General features: G+C 49.1%; 1 protein-coding gene across 1 annotated transcript in view; it reads left to right on the top strand.

Annotated features, from left to right (window-relative positions):
• The window catches only part of SHCBP1L (SHC binding and spindle associated 1 like), a 1,462,574-nt gene that overhangs the window by 323,160 nt on the left and 1,116,403 nt on the right, over positions 1-23,011 (top strand). The gene's annotated exons all lie outside the window — the stretch shown is intronic.

The following is a 23,011-nucleotide window of genomic DNA, read 5'->3' as shown; positions in this document are numbered from 1 at the left end:
TTATAATGCACTTAAGAGTATATGGTATGCGATATCATGGAACAGCTATTAGGACTTGGTTCCGCAAGCTGCAGACAGGCTCAGCTCATGCCAGAGCACCATCTCACACGGTTCCAAGCACTCTGCCTTCAGGATTGTCAAGGCCTGCCATAGGAGTGACTGATAGGAATCTGTGTGTCCATTTTAGGGTTAGATATAGGTATACTATATCTACAGCAAAGGGTGATTCTCCAGTATTAGGGGTGTCTTTCATAGATTCACATGCCTGAATCATTCCCCGTCGTCGGAGTGGGAGCCCACGGTACATAAAAAAGTAGTGAAATATACCCTTAGTACATAAGAGACAACAATATACCCAACCAGGAAGTAAAGTAGCCCTAGCTACAGTAAAAGAAACTTCCACATTAGAACCTGTCCATGTCATTATGTATGGACCAAACTGCAGCCAATCAGGCCACAGCTCCCACCAGCAAGCTCTCCCCAGAGACCCAGGCTCTCAGATTTTTTTACCGCACGTCGTGTGATAGGGAGTCCTTCTGAGCTCTGCTCAATTCTTCTCTTGGATAAAGTTTCTTCTTCAAGGAAATGTCTTCTTCAAAATCCCTTTTTAGGGCCTGCGACTCGTGTGGAAAGGCGAGACTGTTTAAGGAAGATCCACACACTCGCTGCATCTACTGTTTATACCCTGACCATCAGGTTAAGGACTGCAGCATCTGTCGAAAATTCTCTCCTAAAACCCTCAGGGACAGAGAGGGTCGCCTGTTGCTGTGGCTGCAGAAAATGAAAAATAAAGATGAGCCACTTTCTGAGGTAGGAAGTTTTGCCTCAGAATCTACCAAGGGGTCGAAAAAACGGAGAGCTGAGAGTACTGTGCCTACTCCGAAAGCTAAGGTGTCTAAACACCAGCTCGCCTCACAGGAGCCTTCTACTTCAAAGGCACAGAAATCCTCTGAGAAATCTGTGAAGGTCCCGAGCTCTAAAAGAACGGAGTCTTTGGTGTCCCCCGTGAGACCTATGACTAAGGCACCAACAACGTTGCCAAATTCCAGTCAGGCTGCCTCTGCCATGACTTCTACATTGACTTTCTCCTCACCTAAATCGACCATGGTGATGTCCTCAGCTTCCTCTCCAACTTTTGTTCATGTGCAGGTTCGACCCATCTCGTCGACGAAGGTTTTCACACCTCTCGTCGACGATCAGACATCGACGGCACTGAAGCAGTCGACGAAGAAATCCTCGTCGTCGTCGACGATTGCTCCGTCGACAAAGAAGACCTCACTGTCGTCGACACCATCGTCGATGAAGATGTCGTCGACGGACCCATCGGCGACGAAGAAGACCCCGTCGACGGACACGTCGACGAAGACGTCGTCGACGAAGGTGAGGATTGTCCCGTCGACGGCCCCGTCGACGACCTCGTCGACGATGAAGACTGCTCCGTCGACGGTTCCCTCGTCGACGACGAAATCCAACACGTCGACGAAGGTGACGCCATCTCTAACAACGAGAGAACCATCAGCTTCTTCATCAAAAGCGACGACACAGAGCTTGATTTTGCCAGGCAATCCATCTACGCCAAAATTGTCGTCTTGTACTGACCTACAGGTATGGTCGGCAAAGACCACTGCCATACCTCTTCCTTCTCCAGCCACTACTACGGCTTTGCTGCAAAAGAGGTCCTCTCAAACAACGCCATTATCGCCGCTCCAGATGCCAGATAGGCTGTTAGATTCTGAAGTAGAATCTGGAGATGAACTGTTTCAAGCGGCGGAAAGTCCCTCTGACTTATTAATACATGTAAAGGATCAGGAGGAAGACGAACAGCAAATCCAGGTACCTACATCGGTACCCACTTCTGCGACAGGAATGCAGATGCCGATGGAACTTTACGAGAATCTGCAGTATATGCTGAGCGATTATTATCGCCGATTCCCGCCTTCGGAATCGGGCGATTCGCATATTACCTCCCCTCAGCCTCGCGTGAGTAGAGGTCCAAGGCCTAATAGGCCGGAAGAGGCACAGGCTACCCGACCTGCCACGCCAGTATCTCCCCATCAACAGGAGGTTGGCGATTCTGATGAGGACACCCATGAGGAGGGGGAGTTGATTAGATCGGACTCGTCGGAGTATGAGGACTACCAGGCTGAATCGCCATCCCCAGAGGAACAACCGAAGGCTGACTCACCGCCGGTGGATATAGCGAACTTCCATAGACTTATGGACAAAGCCACTAAAAGATTTCTGGTTTCCATGGAAGCGAAACAAGATGACTGCTTTCTTTATGATTTCAAGACTTTGTCTCAGAAGCAGAGTTGGTCTATTCCCATTATAGACTTTATCTGGAAGGAAGGGCTTAAGATAATGGCCACGCCAAATTCTGCTCCCGCAGTATTGCCGAGAGTCGACAAAAAATATAGGGCGCCAGCCTCTTCACCTGCCTGTCTCATCGGCCAAGCTAAAACGGACTCAGTCATTGCGCAGGCAGCGCAAAAAAGAGCTAGGAACCCCTCAACTCAGGTCTCCATTCCAACGGACAGAGATGGCAGACGCCTCGATTCCATTGGTAAAAAGGTCTCCACTATCGCGGCCACCACGGTTAGAGCTGCTAATTCTTTAGCAATTCTTGGTAGGTATGACAGACAAATGTGGTCTGACATATCCCCATACATCCAAAAATTACCTGAGCCAGACCGCTCTGAGGCCATCAAAATCCTACAAGACGGCGAATGTGCGTCGTCGGAAATTATCGACGCTGCAGTGGACGTAGCGGCCACAGGTTTTAGACAGTTGGCAGGAGCTGCAGTGCTCAGACGAGAAGGATGGTTAAAATCTACGTCTTTTCGCCAGGAGGTACAGGCCAAAGTTTTAAATATGGCTTATGACGGCGAATTCCTGTTTGGCTCGCATGTGGACGAAGCCTTACAGTCCATTAAGAAGGATACAGAAACGGCACGTTCGTTGGGTACTCTGCAGTACCGTAAGTCTTCCTTTCGTGGGGCAAAAGGAAGGGGTAACTTCTCCAACAGAGGGGGCTATTACCAGCAACGCCCATATCAGACCAATCAAAACAACCAAAGGTACCAACCTTACAAACAACAGCCTTATGGCCAAAGGCGGAGCACCTTTACACAATCCAGAGGAAAATCCACTTATCGAGGTAGAGACAACGCCAACAAAAAGTGAGGAAAACATCCTGCCGCCACTCTGCCTATGCCAGCCACGAATTGGAGGAAGAATATCCCTGCATTACTCTCAATGGTCCAAAATTACAACAGACAGATGGGTCTTGGATGTAATCTCAAAGGGTCACGTATTGGAATTTGTAAAAGCCCCTCCAAATTCGCCCCCAAAAGGACCACCCCCAGCACATCTCAAGGAGCTGTTCCTCCAAATCAATGCAATGATTCGGAAAGGGGCAATCGAGAAGGTACCTCAACATCAGAGGGGTCAAGGGTTTTACTCTCGTTTCTTCTTGATACGCAAAAAGTCGGGGGAGTGGCGCCCCATCCTCGACTTGCGTGCCCTCAACAAATTTATCAAGCAATTGACATTCAGAATGTTGTCACTGCAGGAGATCCTCCAGTTTCTGACGGAAGGCGAACATATGGCAACCCTGGACCTACAGGATGCTTACTTCCACGTACCCATCTTCCCCAGGCACAGGAAGTTCCTAAGATTCAGAGTGGCCGGCAGGGACTTTCAGTTCAAGGTCCTTCCCTTCGGGCTACGTTCAGCCCCGAGAGTATTCACCAAGATGTTGGCACCGGTGGCGGCCCACTTACGGTTGCAAGGTATCCAGATTTATCCTTATTTGGACGACTGCCTTATCAAGGCCAATTCCTATGCCACCGCAAGCAGTCACGTCCAAACATGCCTGTCTCTATTTCAAGACTTGGGTTTTTCAATAAATTTCGAGAAATCATACCTGACACCGTCTCAGAAGACGTCTTTCCTGGGAGCGACTCTGGATTCCAGGAAAGCTCAGGTTTTCATTTCAAACGAAAGGCAAGCCAAGATCCAGGACCTGGCGAGAGCACTCCTCAGAAGAGAGTGCGTTTCAGTTCGACGATTAAAATCTTTCCTGGGGATGTTGTCATCATGCATTCTCCTGTCTCCGAACTGTCGTCTGAGAATGAGACCACTGCAAGAGGAACTCGGCCACCAGTGGGTGCAAGTATCCGGTTCCTTCGAAGATGTCATCGTCTTAACACCTCGAATGAAACACGCAATTCGGTGGTGGGCTCTGGCACGCAACCTGCAAGTCGGCCGCGCCTTTCTAGAAGAAGTCCCCAGTTTCGTCGTCACCACGGATGCCTCGCTGGAAGGTTGGGGCGCTCACCTTCAAGGGATGACAATCAGTGGCAAATGGAACGCACAACAAAGGACATGGCACATCAATTTGTTGGAGTTGAGGGCCATTTTCCTCGCCCTGAAATCATTTCAAGTGACTCTGTCAAACTCGTCCGTGTTGATCCGAACAGACAACACGACGAGCATGCACTACCTGAACAAGCAGGGGGGCACAAGATCGGCCCGTTTGTCTCAGCAAGCTCAGGAAATCTGGAATTGGGCCCTGGAACACAATATCAACCTGACGGCAGTTCATGTCCCGGGAGTAGCCAATGTCCTGGCAGACTCCCTAAGCAGATCCAAAAGCAGCACTCACGAGTGGGAACTGCATCAGCCAGCTCTGGACCACATTTTCCTGAGATGGGGTCGCCCCGAGATAGACCTATTCGCGACCTACCACAACAAGAAATGCACCCATTTCGCGAGCTGGACTCCTCACAAGGAGTCGTGTGGGGACGCTCTCTCTCTGAACTGGAAACAAATCTTTGCCTACGCCTTCCCTCCGATCCCTCTGATCCCCAAGGTCATCAACAAAATGAGGAGACAACCGTGTCGTCTGATTCTAATTGCCCCACGGTGGCCCAGACAATACTGGTTCACGCAGCTTCTTCTCCTCTCAGAGTGCGATCCAGTTCAGCTGCCTCAAATTCCGGATCTTCTGACTCTACAAGGCGGAAAAATATATCATCCAGACCCTCATTCTCTAAAATTGTCAGCTTGGCTCCTCAACACCATGAGTTCGCGCATTTGAACATTCCTCAAGACTGTCAGGAGGTCCTGGACAATGCTAGGGCGCCTTCCACGAATAAAACTTACAGGCTCAAGTGGAAGCGGTTTTGTGCTTGGTGCAGGACTGTGGGTTTACATCCTATCCATGCTGAACCAGACAAGATTTTGCCCTTCTTTTTACATCTTGCTAAATCGGGCTTGGCACACTCTACACTCAAGGTGTTCTTAGCGGCAATATCGAGATACCGACAGGACGGTCAAACTTCGCTGTACTCTGCAAGGATTGTCCAGCAATTCTTTAAGGGTTTATTCCGCATGTTTCCACCAGTCCGTAGACCGCCTCCATCCTGGCACTTGAATATTGTATTAGCTCAACTCATGCGCCATCCTTTTGAGCCAATTCATAAAGCTGATCTAAAATTCGTCACCTGGAAGGTGGCTTTGCTACTGGCCTTGACATCTGCCAGAAGGGTCAGTGACATACAGGCATTTTCCTCTAAACCACCTTTCTTGCAATTCACAAATGATTCAGTGATACTGCGCACCAACCCGAGGTACATACCCAAGGTGCCATCGGATTTCCACCTGAATGAGCCAGTCATCCTTAAAACGTTTTTTCCAAGTCCGCAATCTCCAGCGGAACGAACTCTACACACGCTGGACATCAAGCGGTGTCTCAAGTTCTATCTCTCCAGGACAGCTGCCATCAGGAAAACTGATCAGTTATTTGTTGCGCATGGCAAACCACGTCAAGGCAGTGCAGTCACTAAACAAACTATCGCTAGATGGGTCTCTTCAGCGATTGGACTCTGCCATCTACAGGCGGGTAAACCCTTGCCAACCTTGCCCAGAGCACATTCTACGAGAGCAGTTGCTTCCTCAACTGCTTTGTTTGCTGGTGTGCCTCTCCTGCATATCTGCAGAGCTGCTACCTGGTCCAGCAGGCACACATTCACGAGGCATTACTGTCTGGAAGCTTCGAGCGACACCGATGCCTCGGTGGGGAGAGCAGTCCTGCGTAATCTTTTCCAATAAGGTGAGCCTCTGCTATTTCTCTCCCACCTCCTCTTGCTCTTTTACGCCTATTTTATTATTCCTTTGTGGTTTCTGCATTACTGCTATGTGCCTTGGCGTCCAAGAGCTGTATATAATGCTATGGCTATTACTGCTCACTACTCTGATTCAGGCATGTGAATCTATGAAAGACACCCCTAATACTGGAGAAGAACAATAGTTACTTACCTGTAATCTGTGGTTCTCCAGTATTGGTGTCTTTCATAGATTCACATGCACCCACCCACCTCCCCTCAGAGGCTCACTTGGCTTTTTTCTTCTATACTTATTCCGGTACACTCCGGTGCTACAAAAATCTGAGAGCCTGGGTCTCTGGGGAGAGCTTGCTGGTGGGAGCTGTGGCCTGATTGGCTGCAGTTTGGTCCATACATAATGACATGGACAGGTTCTAATGTGGAAGTTTCTTTTACTGTAGCTAGGGCTACTTTACTTCCTGGTTGGGTATATTGTTGTCTCTTATGTACTAAGGGTATATTTCACTACTTTTTTATGTACCGTGGGCTCCCACTCCGACGACGGGGAATGATTCAGGCATGTGAATCTATGAAAGACACCAATACTGGAGAACCACAGATTACAGGTAAGTAACTATTGTTCTTACACGACTTTGCCCCAGCTGTCATGCAGCCAGTTGTGTCAAATTTAGGAGGCCAGCCAGGGGTGGCATAATACATGCTGCATCCCCTGGCAGCCCTGGGTACACCCATGCCCTGAGTTACAGGGTCTGATAGGGTGGCCCAGGACCAATTGGAAATGCACCTAGGGTACATGGAATCCATTTTACAGAGAGAGCAGTAGGCCTGGGGTCCTGATTGGCAGGGCCCCAGGTCGACTATGTCAAAAACCAGCTAAAACACAGGGCAAAAAGTTGGGGGCAACCATAGTCAGGATGTACCTTCCTACACAACCCCCCCCCCCCCAAACGAAAGGAGATAAGGCTATCCTTGTCCAGGTAAGCCTCTATTACCGAAGTGGCCATATAAGGAAGGACCAGCTCTGGCTTGGTTTCCCCCTGTGTCATGGTCCACTAGGCAACCCCTCACCCTAAGGGTATCTGAGGGTCTCCACCATAGGGAATCTCTGTCTCTGGTGTGTCTTGGGAAAGAAGAAGGCTGATGCTGGGATGGAGTACTGAAGTGAGGCTCCTCTACCTTTGGGCTCAACTTCCTCCAATCACCATTCATCATGTGTGCCTTTCTTTCTTTAGCTGAGATGCACTGAGCTCTCAGGGTCAGCCTCTGGCTACCTAAAGCTGGAGGCTGAGTCCCTCTGTTTGGCTTACTGGAGGGACAGGTCAGGTCTGGGGTTTTTAGGCCCCATGTTTGGCTGTGCCCAACAGTGTCCAGCTGTGGGGGGTCCCTAACTACTTTTAAGGGGGATCCCTCAGGAGTCTGTTTTATTTTCACTTGGCTAGGTGTACCAGCTTCAGTGATCCTAATCTGCTGATTAAGGGTTTTTTTTGGACAGGGGGCCCTTTGGGGTCCACCACTGGCCTCCCTGACCTCCACAGCCCTGGGCTGACTGAGGCAGGGTAGAGAGGTGCAGGTTACCTGCTCCAGACTGGGTCCCACCTGGGAAGGGTCCACTGCCATCAGGGGCTCTGCCAGGCTAGGCCTGACTACCTCTGGGGCAGTTCCTTCAACAGGGGTAGAGTCAGTTCCCTGAGGAGGCTGGCTCTCACCTAGTGTCTGGGAGGGGGAAGACTCTTCTTCCTCCTCAATGCTCTCTGTTTGAGTGGAGTGATCCATTGTTTCAGGCTTCACAACCTCACTATCTGTTTGAGTAGAGGCTGAGACCATTTCAACCTTGCCAACCTTTTCAGGAGGGCACTCAGTTTGTGTTTGGGCTGTGACTGTCACAGCCCTCCTATCCTGTTCTGGAAAGTCTGTCTGAGCCTGGGCAGTGGCTACCACTGCCCTTCCAACCTTTTCAGGGAGGAATGGTGCTTGGACTGGGGCTGTAGCTATTACTGCCCCACTAACCTGTCTGGATAGGCCTATCATTCTGGAGTGAGTTTCTTGCTCCACCTCAGCCCATGCTGAGAGTTCCAGGTCATTCCCCAGTAAGCAATCTACAGGTAGGTTATCTGTCACTGCCACTCTCATGGGCCCTGTGACATTACCCCAGCTGAGCTTGACTACTGCCATGGGATGCCTTCTTTTCACTCCATGAATGTCTGTCACCTGATAAGTAAAACCAGGGGTCAGTTGAGCAGAGGGGACCAGATGGTCAATCACCATGGTGATGCTGGCCCCTGTGTCTCTGAATGCCTCAACTTTCTGACCATTCACTAGGACCTCTTGTCTATACTTTCCCAAAATGTGGGGTCCAGTAGTGAAGTTGGCAAACCCCATGCCAGTCTCACAGACAAGAGTGTGGTCAGGGGACCTGGCTAGGCCATAGTCCTCCTGATTGCCCAAAGTAATGCCCACCACATTCTTGGGGGCACTCCCACCACCTGGGTGATTACCACTAGTGGTAACAGGAGGTTTAGGATTATTACCTGGGGGCATATTTCCCTTATTGCCATTTTTAGGGCAACTGGCATCACTTTTGTAATGGCCCACCTGTTTACAGGTATGGCAATAAGGTTTCTTCTGTTCTGAAGGAGTGTTCTGGGACCCACCACCCTTGTTGGAGTTTTGGGGCCCTTGGGAATTCTTCTCTGTGGATTTATCCCCACCCTTCTCTTGAGGCTTGGTTGATTCCTTCTTTTGGTCACCACCCTGGTTTTTAGGCCTGACCCTGGTTCTGACCCATGTGTCTGCCCTCTTACCCAATTCCTGTGGAGAGGTCAGATCAGAGTCTACCAGGTGCGGGTGTAATAACTGGTTCTGACAATTACTTAAGATTTGCTCCCTCATAATTAGATTGTACAATCCTTTAAAATCAGTAACCTTACTTCCCAGTAGCCAGCCTTCAAAAGCCTTAGTGGCACAATCAACAAAGTCAGTCCAATCCTGAGACTGAGTTTTCTGGGTGTCTCTGAACAGCATCCTGTATTGTTCAGTGGTTAAACCAAACCCATCAACCAGTGTATTCTTCAGGACTTGGTAATTGTTAGCATCCTCAACTCTAGTAGTGAGGAGCTTATCTCTACCTTTACCATCAAAGGAGAGCCACAAGATAGCTGCCCACTGACTTTGGGGAACACCCTGCACAGTGCAGGCCCTCTCCAAAGCAGTAATCCATTTCTGGATGTCATCCCCTTGTTTAAAGGGGGGCACTATCTTATTCAGGTGCTTTGTATCAAAACTCCTTTCCCTATTGCTAGGTATATTGCTGCCACCAGTGGGGACTACCCCACTTAACTGTTGCTCTCTAGCAAAGGCAAGTCTCTCTTTGGCCAGGGCAAGTTCTTCCCTTTCAATCCTCAGTTTGACTGCCCTTTCTTCAGCTTCATACACTCTCCTCTGAGGGGAAGTCATCCCTCTGTGAGAAGAGTTGTGAGAGCCATTGGTTCGAAGGGATCTGTTAGAGCCTCTTGATAGAGACCTAACTCGTCCATTCCCAATGTTAAGCTGACCTGAGAGTGGCCCCAGGGTTCCCCCAGTACCAATCTCATGCCTGCTTAAGTTGGACCTGGTTAGTCTGCTGACTTCTACCTGTCCCTTATCTGCCTCATCCCCAGAGGGCTCCTCTTCCTCCTCCCCCTCTTCAGTCTCAGCTAAGAGGTGGATTAGGTCAGGGTCTCCTCTGGTTCCCTCAAGGGGAGGCATGCTTCCATCTGGATGAGAAGAGCGAAGAAGTTTCTCAGCTTTTCTGGCATCATAAGTCTCTAAGAGACCAATCAGAAAGGAAGTTGTGGGGTTAGACCCCTGCTTTATCTTCCTAGAGGTACACACTTGTCGTAACTCATGGAAGCTAAGCACAGTATATCTGGAAGGGAGGACCTGTGGAGGGTCCACTGACACAAGGGGAGACTTCGAGTTTCCTCCTTTGTCTGACATACTGTTTCTAGTGTGGTGTAAGTGATGCACCTACCTACACTATGTGTTTGCCTACTGATCCCTTGCTAAGAGTTGCAGCCAAGGTGTGCTAAGCCTTGAGGAGCTGCAACAGCTGGTTCAGTAGAACTCAGAGTATTCTAAGCTAAGTTATATGTACCTAACAGTACTTATGTGATCTTTCAACAAGATATTCTTAGGATACGTGTGGTAAAACAACAGCAAGCTCAAATCCCAACCGCTGCTCACCAATGTGAGAAGGTGGCCTGATATGCAGTGCTCACTATTCTAGTGAACACTATGTATCAGTCCAGCAACCCTTATTGATGATTGGTTGTAAGTCAACCTTATAGACCAGCTATCCTAGTAGCGTGGATACGAGCAGTCTAAGGCTAAAGACTCGAGAGGGCGTGTTAAGCCAGCTGTTATACCACACATATACCCCTTGAATACCAAGTGAAAGGACACCACACAAGTGTTATGAAAATAAACAGTGTATTTATTAAGAATCACAACAGCCCTGTACTCTTTATGAGGACAGGGTACTAAGCACAAAACAAAACTCTTACGAAAATACTTAAGTTAGCACAGTATATACAAATGCCCGAGGGGCACGGAAAACCATATACTCTGAAAGTGGAATGCGAAATTACAAGCAGGTAAGTACAGTACTAATAGGCTTAGGAATCGCTAGGACTTGACTATAGAACCTTCAGATTACTTCTAGGAGGCCTAGGGGACTCGGGTGCAGAGTGTGCACTCTCACGCGTGATGCGGGACAAAGTCTATGGTAGCTAGTAATGACAAAGTTAGTGTTCTCGGGCGAACCCGACCTGGTAGGAGGAAAACGAAAGTGGATCCTGACCCTTGGATAGTGAGGCTATGCTGGGGCACCGAAATGCCGAAGTTACCTAGCCCAGGGGCTGCAGCTGCATAGGTCTCAAAAGACGTCGGGAATCCTCGTAGACGGACCAGGAGCCTGGAAGAAAGAAGTTGCTGGCAGGCGACCAGTGAAGAAAGTTCGATGGATCCAAGCCAGGATCGAAGGAAGATGACACCTGAAAGCAGAGGGGACCAAGTTCGAGACTACTAGCCAGTAGTCAGGTGGCACCAGGAGGGCACCGGATGGTAGTCACCTCGACTAGGTGAGTGGGTGACGCTGTGCTCGCAGATCTCACGGACCAGGAGGCGTTGTCGGCGACCAGGATGGAGGAGCGAGCTGTCCCACGATGGATGAAGCTGTCGGCGTCGCTGGACCCAGGATTGGGCAACAAAGCCTTGGCAAATTCAAGCCCACGCGGTGGACTCAAAATGGCGTCTGGAGTGGACCAGGAGGGTCCGGGGTGCCTCTCTTGAAGAAGGAAGCAAGGGCCAGTCTGGAGCAACCAGACCAGCAGCAGTGATGTCGTCGGGCGTCGTGAAGAAGGCCACAAGCCAGCCGGCTAGTAGCCACACAGCGCGGTGAGTAGGCAAAAGCAGAAGGGCCCCACGCAGATCGTGGAGATGCTGGAGGGCTGATCTTCGGTGCTGGAGCTGCTCAGGGTTGGGGCTTCTCGGACCCCAAAGCACTCACCAGTGGAAGACACGGTGGGCTTGTTGCAAAGAAGTCGTGCAGTCTTGGCGATCGTCGGTCCCTCGAGGTCTCGTCGCACTCACAGTTCTCAGCTTTGCTGTAGAGGTGAGTAGAGGTCAGAGGTGCCAGGGAAGCCGGGTCTCGTCGAGCTGGGTCGTCGGGTTCCGGAGGAAGGACTTGCAGCAGACCGCAGTGTTGTGGTAAATAAATATTTACCGTATACTGAATTTCTATGCGGTATAAGTTCAAACAAATAGCTCAATCAAATGAGAGGCAGAGTCCGTGGCATCTGAGTTTATAAGGGTTTTATTCCATATAATGGAATGGTTCGAACCATGGTATCGTGTTCCTTTACCACGAAGGTTCAGGAAGGGATAGACAATGCTTTATTAACAGTGCACAATATATATAGTGAATGCATACAATGGTGATGGATACAGAAGGCGTAACAGCTGAAAGAAACGAGATAAGAACACATGTGCGTAACAGAAGGCGTGCACGAGGGCGTACACGAAGGTGTGTGCTAGAAACGTCACATGAAAGTGTCACAAGTAGGTGGATTCATAGAGGACTCCTGCAGTGTCAGCAGAAATATTGGGCTGGATGCGCGCGCAGGCAACATGACGTGTGCTTGACGTGGAACTGGAGGGTGAAGGGGACTTGACATTTAGCATTATAAGGGGAGACAGAAGTCTGGCGTGTCAGAACAACCTAAACCCAAATCATATCTGATATCTTGTGTTTGGAGAACTGTTTTATCTAGAGGGAAAGGTCTGTCGGGTAGAGGCTATTCTATGCTGACTGCTAGTGCGTGCATATGTGTCTACGTATCCACGTAATGCGAGGGGCCATGGGCCTACCATGGTAACGGGAGCTATGAATTACTTGCACGGAGACAGAAAGGCCGGGCCCTTTGCTCTGCAGCTGGGGAGGTGTTTACCTAAATCTCTAGACAGGAATGTATTTCGAGGAGCGGAGCAGATAACTTGAAGGCTGAATACTGTCTTGATAGGCAAGCAGGCCGAGCCGGGCACCGCTCGCCACGCAGGGAGTAAGGCAAGGGTCATGGATGCAGATCCAGGCTGCAGCTTTCAGAGGCAGAAGGCAGAAAGGGCTTGATGGCAGAAATCAGGGCCTAGCTCGCTAGAGCCAGGAAAACGTGAAAGTGCACCATGTAGAGACGGTGGCACGGCATACTTAGGAACTGAATTATCGACCCATTCATGGTGGATCTGAAAGAGGACATGTTAACGTTGGACGCAAATGTATTTGCGTCTTCATATCTGGTCATGGAGGGAAATTACATGTACTTGAAGCACGTACACGGAGCCGTTGGGGTACATAGTAGGGGACACAATTGACCATAAAAATTCCAATTACCTCGGTGTTCTTAGGATGGTGCCTGCTTGATGCAGGGTGACTACTCCTTAGCCACAAGGGAGAATCCTGAAGAAGGAAATCTTGATGTCTTTCGCAGAAAGTCGTGTCTTGATTCCAAAGATGATCTAATTTTAACAGGGGGCCCGCTCCTATCTTTATACTAAAAAAGGGGGCTGACCCGGTGACTAGGTCCTGCCTATGGGTGGGACTAGGAGGGGGGTGGTTACACCCCTCTCCCATGCCGGACTTCCCCAGGCCAGGGGCTGGTGTGCCCCTGGAACTGGTTCTGACTGGCCTATGCGTAGTGAGCACCGGGGTGCCACTCAGCAGTCACCTTCCTGTAAAGCCCTGCCTACCCAGGATACACAAAACCATGTCTGGGACGGTGCTGGCACCGCCCCTGACAGGAAACCCTTTGTCCAGGCTCCCCTCGCTGGGAGGACTCCCAGCTGCAGGGGGTCAGACTCGTGTCTGTGGTGGCAGCATCCATTTTGTGGAGCTGAGGCTTCGTTTAACTTTAACCGGGGTTCACAGTTACATACATGTCGTGTCCCTCTAGAAGGGTGGAATGCTAACCCCGTCGCCAGAATTGGCGAGGGGTTAGTATTCCAATTCGTATGACACCTTACTCGACATGTTTTGATAAAGCAATACCAAAGATAGCATTTAACCGCGAGGATTATAATGCACTTAAGAGTATATGGTATGCGATATCATGGAACAGCTATTAGGACTTGCTTCCGCAAGCTGCAGACAGGCTCAGCTCATGCCAGAGCACCATCTCACACGATTCCAAGCACTCTGCCTTCAGGATTGTTAAGGCCTGCCATAGGAGTGACTGATAGGAATCTGTGTGTCCATTTTAGGGTTAGATATAGGTATACTATATCTACAGCAAAGGGTGATTACACGACTTTGCCCCAGCTGTCATGCAGCCAGTTGTGTCAAATTTAGGAGGCCAGCCAGGGGTGGCATAATACATGCTGCATCCCCTGGCAGCCCTGGGTACACCCATGCCCTGAGTTACAGGGTCTGATAGGGTGGCCCAGTACCAATTGGAAATGCACCTAGGGTACATGGAATGTATTTTACAGAGAGAGCAGTAGGCCTGGGGTCCTGATTGGCAGGGCCCCAGGTCGACTATGTCAAAAACCAGCTAAAACACAGGGCAAAAAGTTGGGGGCAACCATAGTCAGGATGTACCTTCCTACAATGACGGTTATCTATGACGTTGTTCTAGTCTGAAATAACCTCGCCTACATAACCATGTCTAAGACAAAGTCTATGATGAAATTGGCTGCGATGGCTTCAGCGGTAACAGCATCATATATATTTTTAATGTAGTGGGCAGCAGCTAGATTTTGACTGCCAGCTACAGGCGAGCAAACAGAATATCTCCTTCATGGTTTCGAGGAGGTATGCAGGAAGATCACGAGAGTGGTACCTGTAATAGACTAAGTCTATTCCAGCAGTGTTTCTGCGCATAGAACAGAAATGATGTGTACCTACTAGCAGCCCATCCGGTCTGATAGGCCAACGTTCGACCAGATTCAGTAATTTCACAGACCGCTCAACAGCAATCTAATCCTGCAGTGCCTATCGCCACACCGCCTGACAAAGAAGGATGTCGTCTGGACCTTATGGGGTAAAATTCTCTACTTTGGCAGCGGCCTCTAGTAGAGCTGGCAATCCTTTATCCATGATCGGTTTTTATGACTGTCAAATATGGTTGGACATAGCGAGTTTCAATGACCTCATTACTGAGGACCGAAGGCGGGATGCCGGAAAGATTCTGTTGGAAGGTGAACATGCTGCATCAAAACTTTAGATAGCGCCTTGAACATCGGGAACACCAACCTCAGTCGCTTAGCATCGGAGACAGGGCTTAGACGCCAGGGATGGCTTAAAGCTGCTGCCGTCAGCTCTGAGCAAAGATTCTAGGCATGGCTTATGATGAAGAGTTTTTGGTTTGGTGAACATTTTAATGACGCCCTCTTAGTTATAAAACCTGGCACTGATACTGCACGATCATTAAGCACCCTTCAATATGGGCTTGGATCTTTCAGAGGAGCGAGATTAAGGAGTTTTTTCATCAAGAGGAGGATACCAAAACCAAACGAATAAACAGTATCAATCTCAGTACAGCCTTGCAGCCAGGCATCTTGCCGTAGATAGTCTGTCTAGTTTTTCCCGTCAGGGTGGTTGAAAGATTTAAGTATCAAGGCTGAGACACGAACAGGAAGCCATGATCCCCCCAGGGCTCCAATCATTTTACCCTTTTCTCGCGTGGGCCAGAAGATTTCAGGTTTTTGTTTACATGTGACAGGAAACTATGTCAGACCAATGGGTTCTAAACCGAGTAACCAATGGCCACTCCTTGGAATTCTTCAAACAGCCATATATTACTCCGCCCAGGGGTCCCCTTCATCCTCGTTTTCACAACAATTAAGTTATTTAATCGAAGGATATTTTATGAAGAGGATGCAAATTTCTACATACCTGTCCACCCCAAACAGCACAAATATTTTTGCTTTCCCTTGACTGATGCCCATTATAGGTGCGAAGTGCTCCCTTTTGGGCTGAGATAGTCACCAAGAGCCTTTCACAAAGTACTTGGTACCAGTGGCAGCAGTATTGAGATCTTGAGGAAGGCAAGTATTCCCCTGTCTAGACGATTGGCTGCTCAAAGGTCCTTCAGAACACGAAACCAAGATTGCCACAGTAGATGTACCCATCTCGTATTTTTTCTGGGGCTGATTCTCAATGACAGCGAATTGCAGTTAGGTCCTCTCCAAGTGAATGTACTTTCTCGGAGCAGGATTAGACAAAACCCAGAACAAAGCATTCTTGTCACACGACCGCCAGTTGCGTTTTCAAAATTGGCAAGGTTGACCTCAAACGGTCAGTTTCAGTTCAAATGTTTGCTGCGTTTCTGAAGATGTGCTCTTCAGCGATACATCTTATACACTTAGCATGGCTCAAAATGAGACCTTTTCAGGAAGAACTACAGTTTCAAGAACAATAAACAATGGGTGCAAACCATTCCAGGGTTAGTTTTTACGATTGATGCCTCCATAAAGGAGGTCATTGGCAGGATTTGCAGAATTCAAGGAAAATGGTCTCAAAGACAACTGCAGAACAACAGGCTTGAGCTCCGCAATGCTGTTCTGTCCCCCCCAAGCATTCCTCCTGAGGATTGAGGGTTCCTCTGTGCTAGTCCAGACCGACAATACCATCAGCATGTATTATATCAATAAACAAGGAGGAACTAAATCAGCTACACTCTCGCAAGAGGTTCAGGAATTGTGAGGTGTCGCATTTCACAAGATGTCTTGAGAGCTGAACACGTCAGGGCTCTCCACAATGCTCTTAGCATGCCTCAGTCAGACTGTCACGAGTGGAAGCCGGAGAAGGGACAGGTGAACCCAGTGTTCCAAGTTTGGGTTAAGCCGGCACAGGATCTATTTGCATTCAGAGAGAACAAGGAAGGCCAATATTATGCCAGCAGGTTCTCTTAACAGGGATCAAGAGGGAATGCCCTGTCCATGCTATGGTCAGGGGTTTGTGCGTACGCTTTTCCCCCAATACCATTGGTTCCGAAGGTGTTCTGCAAGATGAAGCTGGAAGGTTACCATCTGATTCCGATTGCACCCCGTTGGCCAATGTTGGTTCTCGGAACTTCTGCTATTGTTTACAGGCAAGCTCATTCGGCTACGGCCTGAGCCTAAGATGCTGTCAGGGGACGGAGGCCAAGTGGTTCGTCCGGACCCACAGTCATTACACTTGCACGCTCAGCTTATCATTTGTTAGAGTTCAAGGGCATCAACGATTCAAAGAACTGTTGTGAAATTTTGGCCAAATCTCGTGCCCAAGGCACAATCAAGGCTTATGGCCTCAAATGGAAGCGATTTTTCGGTTGGAGTGAGGTGAATGCTATTCACTCAATTACAGTTACTGCAGAACAAGTTCTCCATTATCTGCTCTTCTAGCCAAGTCTGGGCTTAGTTTTTCATCGAACAAAATGCGTCTTGCGCACTTTACGGATTTAGGAAATGTTAAAAAAAAATATATATATATATTTTTTCTGCTCTTCGGCACTTGCCAAACAGTTAATGAAAGGGCTTTTCCGAGCCTTCTTTTCAGTGCGAGCACCCTCCCAGAGTGGGAACTCAGCATTGCTAGCGCAGTTAATGCAGTGTACTTTTGAGCTGATCCATAAACCAGATATCAAATTCCTCACCTGGAAGGTGACCCATTTACTGGCTCTTACCTCGGAAAAAGGAATCCCTAATTTTTACATTTTCCTCGGAACTATGTAACCCTTTGGACAAATCCCAGGCCAATTCCTAGGGTACCAACACAATTTCACTCTAACGAACCGTTAAGATTAAAAACATTCTTGCCGGTTCCATCTGCTCCAGCTGAAAGAGTAATACACTCGCTCGATGTTTAACGCTGTTTTAGATTCTAACTACAGAAAACTAAGGATATCAGATGATCCAGCCAGCTGTTCGTGGCTTATGGTCAAGCAACTCTTAGAACGGCTGTGACAAAGGCAAGAATAGCCAGATGATTAGCATCTTTTCTGCCATGACAAGGCTAACAAACCTTTGCAGAGGAAAGTCAAAGCTCTTTCCGACTAGAACAGAATCAACATTCACAGCTTTGTAGGCTGAAGTAATTCCAGAAGATGTGTGGAGCTGTGACATAGAAAAATGTCCACACGTTCATGAGACATTATTGCCTTTAGTCTACATGACAAGAGGGTTCGGCATTGGACAGGTCGTCCTACGCTACCTTTTTTCGTTAATACCAGTTTCTGTTACCCTTTGGCTTTTTAAATATTATCTATGCTTGCCTTTATTCATGATATGCATGAGGTTATGCGATTTTAACATGTTATATTTATATGTACTTTAGTAGATATATTGAATGTGTATGAGGTTTACATATCCATGTTTGGACTTTACTATGCATGTCTCTTTAGGTTTTAAAACTCATGTTTTAACTTTGAAGGTTTGCATTATCAAGCCTCAGGTAACAAATAATGGATGCAACTGGGAGTTTATCAGCACAAGTCTCCCACCATCCGCAACCGACTGTATACTTGGTATACTGCTTGCTATTCTGATTCAGGCATGTGAATCTATGAAAAATACCCCAATACTGGATAAGAAAACCAGTTACTTACCTGTAACTTCAGTTATCCAGTATTGGTATCTTTCATAGTTTCACATGCACCCACCCTCCTCCCCAGAGAGTCAGTTCTCTAAGTTTGAGATACTTGTTCCCACTGTAGGAAGGTAGATACCCGACTATGGTTACCCCCGACTTTTTGCCTGGTGTTTTGCTGGTTTTCCGACTTAGTTGACCTGGGGCCCTGCCAATCAGGACCCCAGGCCTACTGCTCTCTCTCTAAAATGGATTCCATGTACTTTAGGTACATTTCCAATTGGTACTGGGCCACCTTATCAGACCCTGTAACTCAGGGCATGGGCGTACCCAGGGCCTACCAGGGGCTGCAGCATGTATTATGCCACCCCTGGATGGCCATCTAAATCTGACACAACTGGCTGCACGACAGCTGGGGCAAGGTGGTGTAATCACCCTTTGCTTTAGATATAGTATCCCTATATCTAACCCCGAAAATGGACACACGGATTCCTATCAGCCACTCCTATGGCAGGCCTTGACAATCCTGAAGGCAGAGTGCGTGGAATCGTGTGAATTGGCGCTCTGGCATGAGCCGAGCCCGGTTGCAGCTTGTGGAACCAAGTCCCAATGGCTGTTCCATGATAACGCGTACCATATACTCTTTTATGCTAACTTCGGTATCGCGTTATCAAAACATGTTGAGTAAGGTGTCATACGAATCGGGATACTGACCCCTCACCAATGCTGGCGACGGGGTTAGCATTCCACCCTTCTAGAGGGACACGACATGTACGTAACTGTGAACCCCGGTTAAAGTCAACTGAAGCCTCAGCTCCACAAAATGGATGCTGCCACCACAGACACGAGTCTGACCTCCTGCTGCTGGGAGTCCTTCCAGCGAGGAGAGCTTGGACAAAGGGTTTCCTGTCCGGGGCGGTGCTCGCACCATCCCAGACAGGGTTTTGTGTATCCTGGGTAGGCAGGGCTTTACAGGAAGGTGACTGCGGAGTGGCACCGCGGTGCTCACTACGCATCCGCCGGCTAGAACCAGTTCCAGGGGCACACCAGCCCCTGACCTGGGGAAAGTCCGGCATGGGAAAGGGGTGTAACCACCCCCTTCCTGCTCCCACCCCTAGGGCAGGACCTAGTCGCGTACCCACCCCTTTCTTTAGGATAAAGGCAGGAGCGGGGACCCTTCCAAATTAGATCATCTTTGAATCAAGAAACTACTTTCTACGAAAGGAACTCTCGACTCTTCTCAAGATTTCTCCCTTGTGGCTAAGGAATAGTCACCCTGCATCCGCAGGCACCATCTAAGAACTCTGCGGTTTGCTGCACGTCTTTCCTCAGGAATCCGACTGCCCAGCTCGACAGAACCGGCTTCCCTGGCACCTCTGACCTCTACCCACATCCAGCTCAGCTGAGATCCGTGGGTGCGACGAGACCTCGAGGGACCGACCATCATCAGAACCTGCACGACTTCTAAACCAGCACGACCGCCGAGGGATCCTCTGGTGAGTGCTTTGGGGTCCAAGAAGCCCGACCCTGAGCAGCTCCAGCACCAAAGTTCAGCCTCCCAGCATCTCCACGATCTGCGTGGGGCCCTTCTGCTTTCTGCCGCTCATCACGTTGTCTGGCTACTAGCCGCTGGCTTGTGGCCTTCTCGATGACGCCCGACACAGCGATGCTGGTCTGGTTGCTCCAGACTGGCCTTTGCTCTCTTCTGAGAGAGGAGCACCCCGGACCCTCCTGGTCCACTCACGACGCCATTTTAGGTCCACCACGTGGCCCTGAATTTGCCAAGGCTTGTTGCCTCAATCCTGGGCCCAGCGACGCCGACAGCATCAACCATCGTGGGACAGCTCGCACCTCCATCCTGGTCGCCGACAACGACTCCTGGTCCGTGAGACTGCATAGCCCAGCGTCGCCCACTCACCTAGTCGAGGTGACGATCATCCGGTGCCCTCCTGGTACCCTCTGACTACTGGCTAGTAGTTACGAACTTGGTCCCCTCTGCTTTAAGGTGTCATCCATCTCTGATCCAGGCTTGGATCTCTACAAACTATCTTCACTGGTCGCCGGTCAGCAACTCCTTCCTTCCGGCTCCTGGTTCGTCAGCGTGGATTCCCGACGTCTGTAAAGACCTATGCAGCCGCAGCCCCTGGGCTAGGTAACTTCGGCATTTCGGTGCCCGCATAGCCTCATTATCTAAGGGTCCAGAGTCACTGTCGCTTCCGACTTACCTTATCGGGTTCGCCCGAGAACACTAAACTTTCCGTGCCCTCGGGCATTTGTGTAGATTGTGCACTTGAAGTATTTTCCTAAGAGTTTTGTTGTGTGCTTAGTACCCTGTCCTCATAAAGAGTACAGGGCTGTTGTGATCTAAATAAATACACTGTTTATTTTCATAACACTTGTGTGGTGCCCTTTCACTTGGTGTTCAAGGGGTATATGTGATGGTATAACAGCTGGCTTAACACGCCCTCTAGAGTTTAGCCCGAAGACTGCTCGTATCCACGCTACTAGGATAGCTGGTCTAAGGTTGACTTACAACCAATCACCATAAGGGTCGTTTGGACTGATGCATAGTGATCACTAGAATAGTGAGCACTGCATATCAGGCCAACTTCTCACATTGGTGAGCAGCGGTTGGGATTTGAGCTTGCTGTTGTTTTACCACGCGTATCCTAAGAATATCTTGTGAAAGATCGCATAAGTACTCCAGGTACATATAACTTAGCTTAGAATACTCTGAGTTCTACTGAACCAGCTGTTGTAGCTCCTCAAGGCTTAGCACACCTTGGCTACAACTCTTAGCATGGGATCAGTAGGTAAACATATAGTGTAGGTAGGTGCATCACTTACACCACACTAGAAGCAGCATGTCAGACAAAGGAGGAAACTCTGAGTCTCCCTTGTGTCAGTCGACCCTCCACAGGTCATGTCCAGATATGCTGCACTTAGCTTCCAAGAGATGCGACAAATCTGTACATCCAGGAAGCTAAAACAGGGTGCAAACCCTACCATTCCGTTTCTGATTGGTGTCTTAGAGACTTATGATGCTAGGAGGGCTGGTAACACAGACCCTTCTCATCCAGAAGGGAATATGCCCCACCTCGAGGGAACCTTGGGTGACCCTGACCTTATCCATCTCTCCGCAGAAGGTGAAGAGGAGGAGGAGGATCCAGAGCCATCTGAGGACGAGGCAGACAAAGGTCCAGAAGTGGTTAGCCAGCTAACTAGGGACAACTTAAGCAGGCACGAGAATGGTACTAGGAGACCCCTGGGGCCCCTCTCAGGCCAGCTTAACATTGGGAATGGACGAGTTAGGTCTCTATCGAGAGGCTCTAACAGATCCGTTCGAACCGATGGCTCTCAGGGCTCTTCTCAAAGAGGGATGACATCCCCTCAGAGGAGAGTGTACGAAGCCAAAGTGAGGGAAGTCAATCTGCTGATTGAAAGGGAAGAACTTGCCCTGGCCAAAGAAAGACTTGCCTTCGCTAGAGAGCAAGAATTGAGTGGACTAGATTCCACTGGTGGCAGCATTCCCCCAAGGGAAAACAGGAGTTATGACACTAGACACCTGAGTAAGATAGTGCCCCCCTTTAAGCAAGGGGATGAAATCCACAAATGGATTACTGCTTTGGAGAGGGCTTGCACTGTACAGTGCGTCCCCCCGAGTCAGTGGGCAGCTATCTTGTGGCTCTCCTTTGAAGGTAAAGGTAGAGATAAGCTCCTCACTACTAGAGCTTGGGATTCTAACAATTATCAAGTCCTGAAGAATACACTGATTGATGGGTTTGGTTTAACCACTGAACAGTACAGGTTGATGTTCAGAGATACCCAGAAAACTCAGTCTCAGGATTGGACTGACTTTGTTGATTGTGCCACTAAGGCTTTTGAAGGCTGGCTACTGGGAAGTAAGGTTACTGATTTTAAAGGATTGTATAATCTAATTATGAGAGAGCAAATCTTAAGTAATTGTCAGAACCAGTTATTACACCAACACCTGGTAGACTCTGATCTGACCTCTCCACAAGAATTGGGTAAGAGGGCAGACAAATGGGTCAGAACCAGGGTTAAGCCTAAGAACCAGGGTGGTGACCAAAAGAAGGAATCAACCAAGCCTCAAGAGAAGGGTGGGAATAAATCTTCTGATCAAACCACAGGGCCCCAAAATTCCTCTGAAAAGGGTGGGTCCCAAACTTCTCCCAAAATCCAAAAGAAACCTTATTGTCATACCTGCAAACAGGTAGGCCATTACAAAACTGAGAGCAGTTGTCCCAAGGCCAACAACAATAAGGAGAACATACCCCCAAATAAAGCTTCCCAGCCTCCTGTTACTACTAGTAGTAATCCTCCAGGTGGTGGGAGTGCCCCCAAGAACCTGGGTGCATTTTCTTTGGGAGTGCCTGGGGACTCTGGCCTAACCAGGTCCCCTGACTTAGATACTCTTGTCTGTGAGACTGGCATGGGGTTTGCCAACTTCACCACCTGTCCCAACACTTTGGGTAGGTACAGACAGGAGCCCCTCATCAATGGTTCAAAAGTTGAGGCCTACAGAGACACAGGGGCTAGCATCACCATGGTGGCTGAGAGCCTAGTCCCCTCAAGGCAACTTATGCCTGGTGCCACATACCAGGTAGTGAACATTGATGGAGTGCAGAGAGATCATCCCATAGCCGTGGTAAATCTCAGCTGGGGAGGTGTCACTGGTCACAAGAGAGTGGCAGTGTCACCAAACTTGCCTACTGGGGAATGATTTAGAGACCTCAGCCTGGGCTGAGGTAGAGCAAGAACCCCA

Source organism: Lissotriton vulgaris, chromosome 1_1 (assembly GCF_964263255.1).
Source record: "Lissotriton vulgaris chromosome 1_1, aLisVul1.2, whole genome shotgun sequence".
NCBI lineage: Eukaryota > Metazoa > Chordata > Amphibia > Caudata > Salamandridae > Lissotriton > Lissotriton vulgaris.
This window is presented reverse-complemented; position numbering and strand designations above follow the sequence as displayed.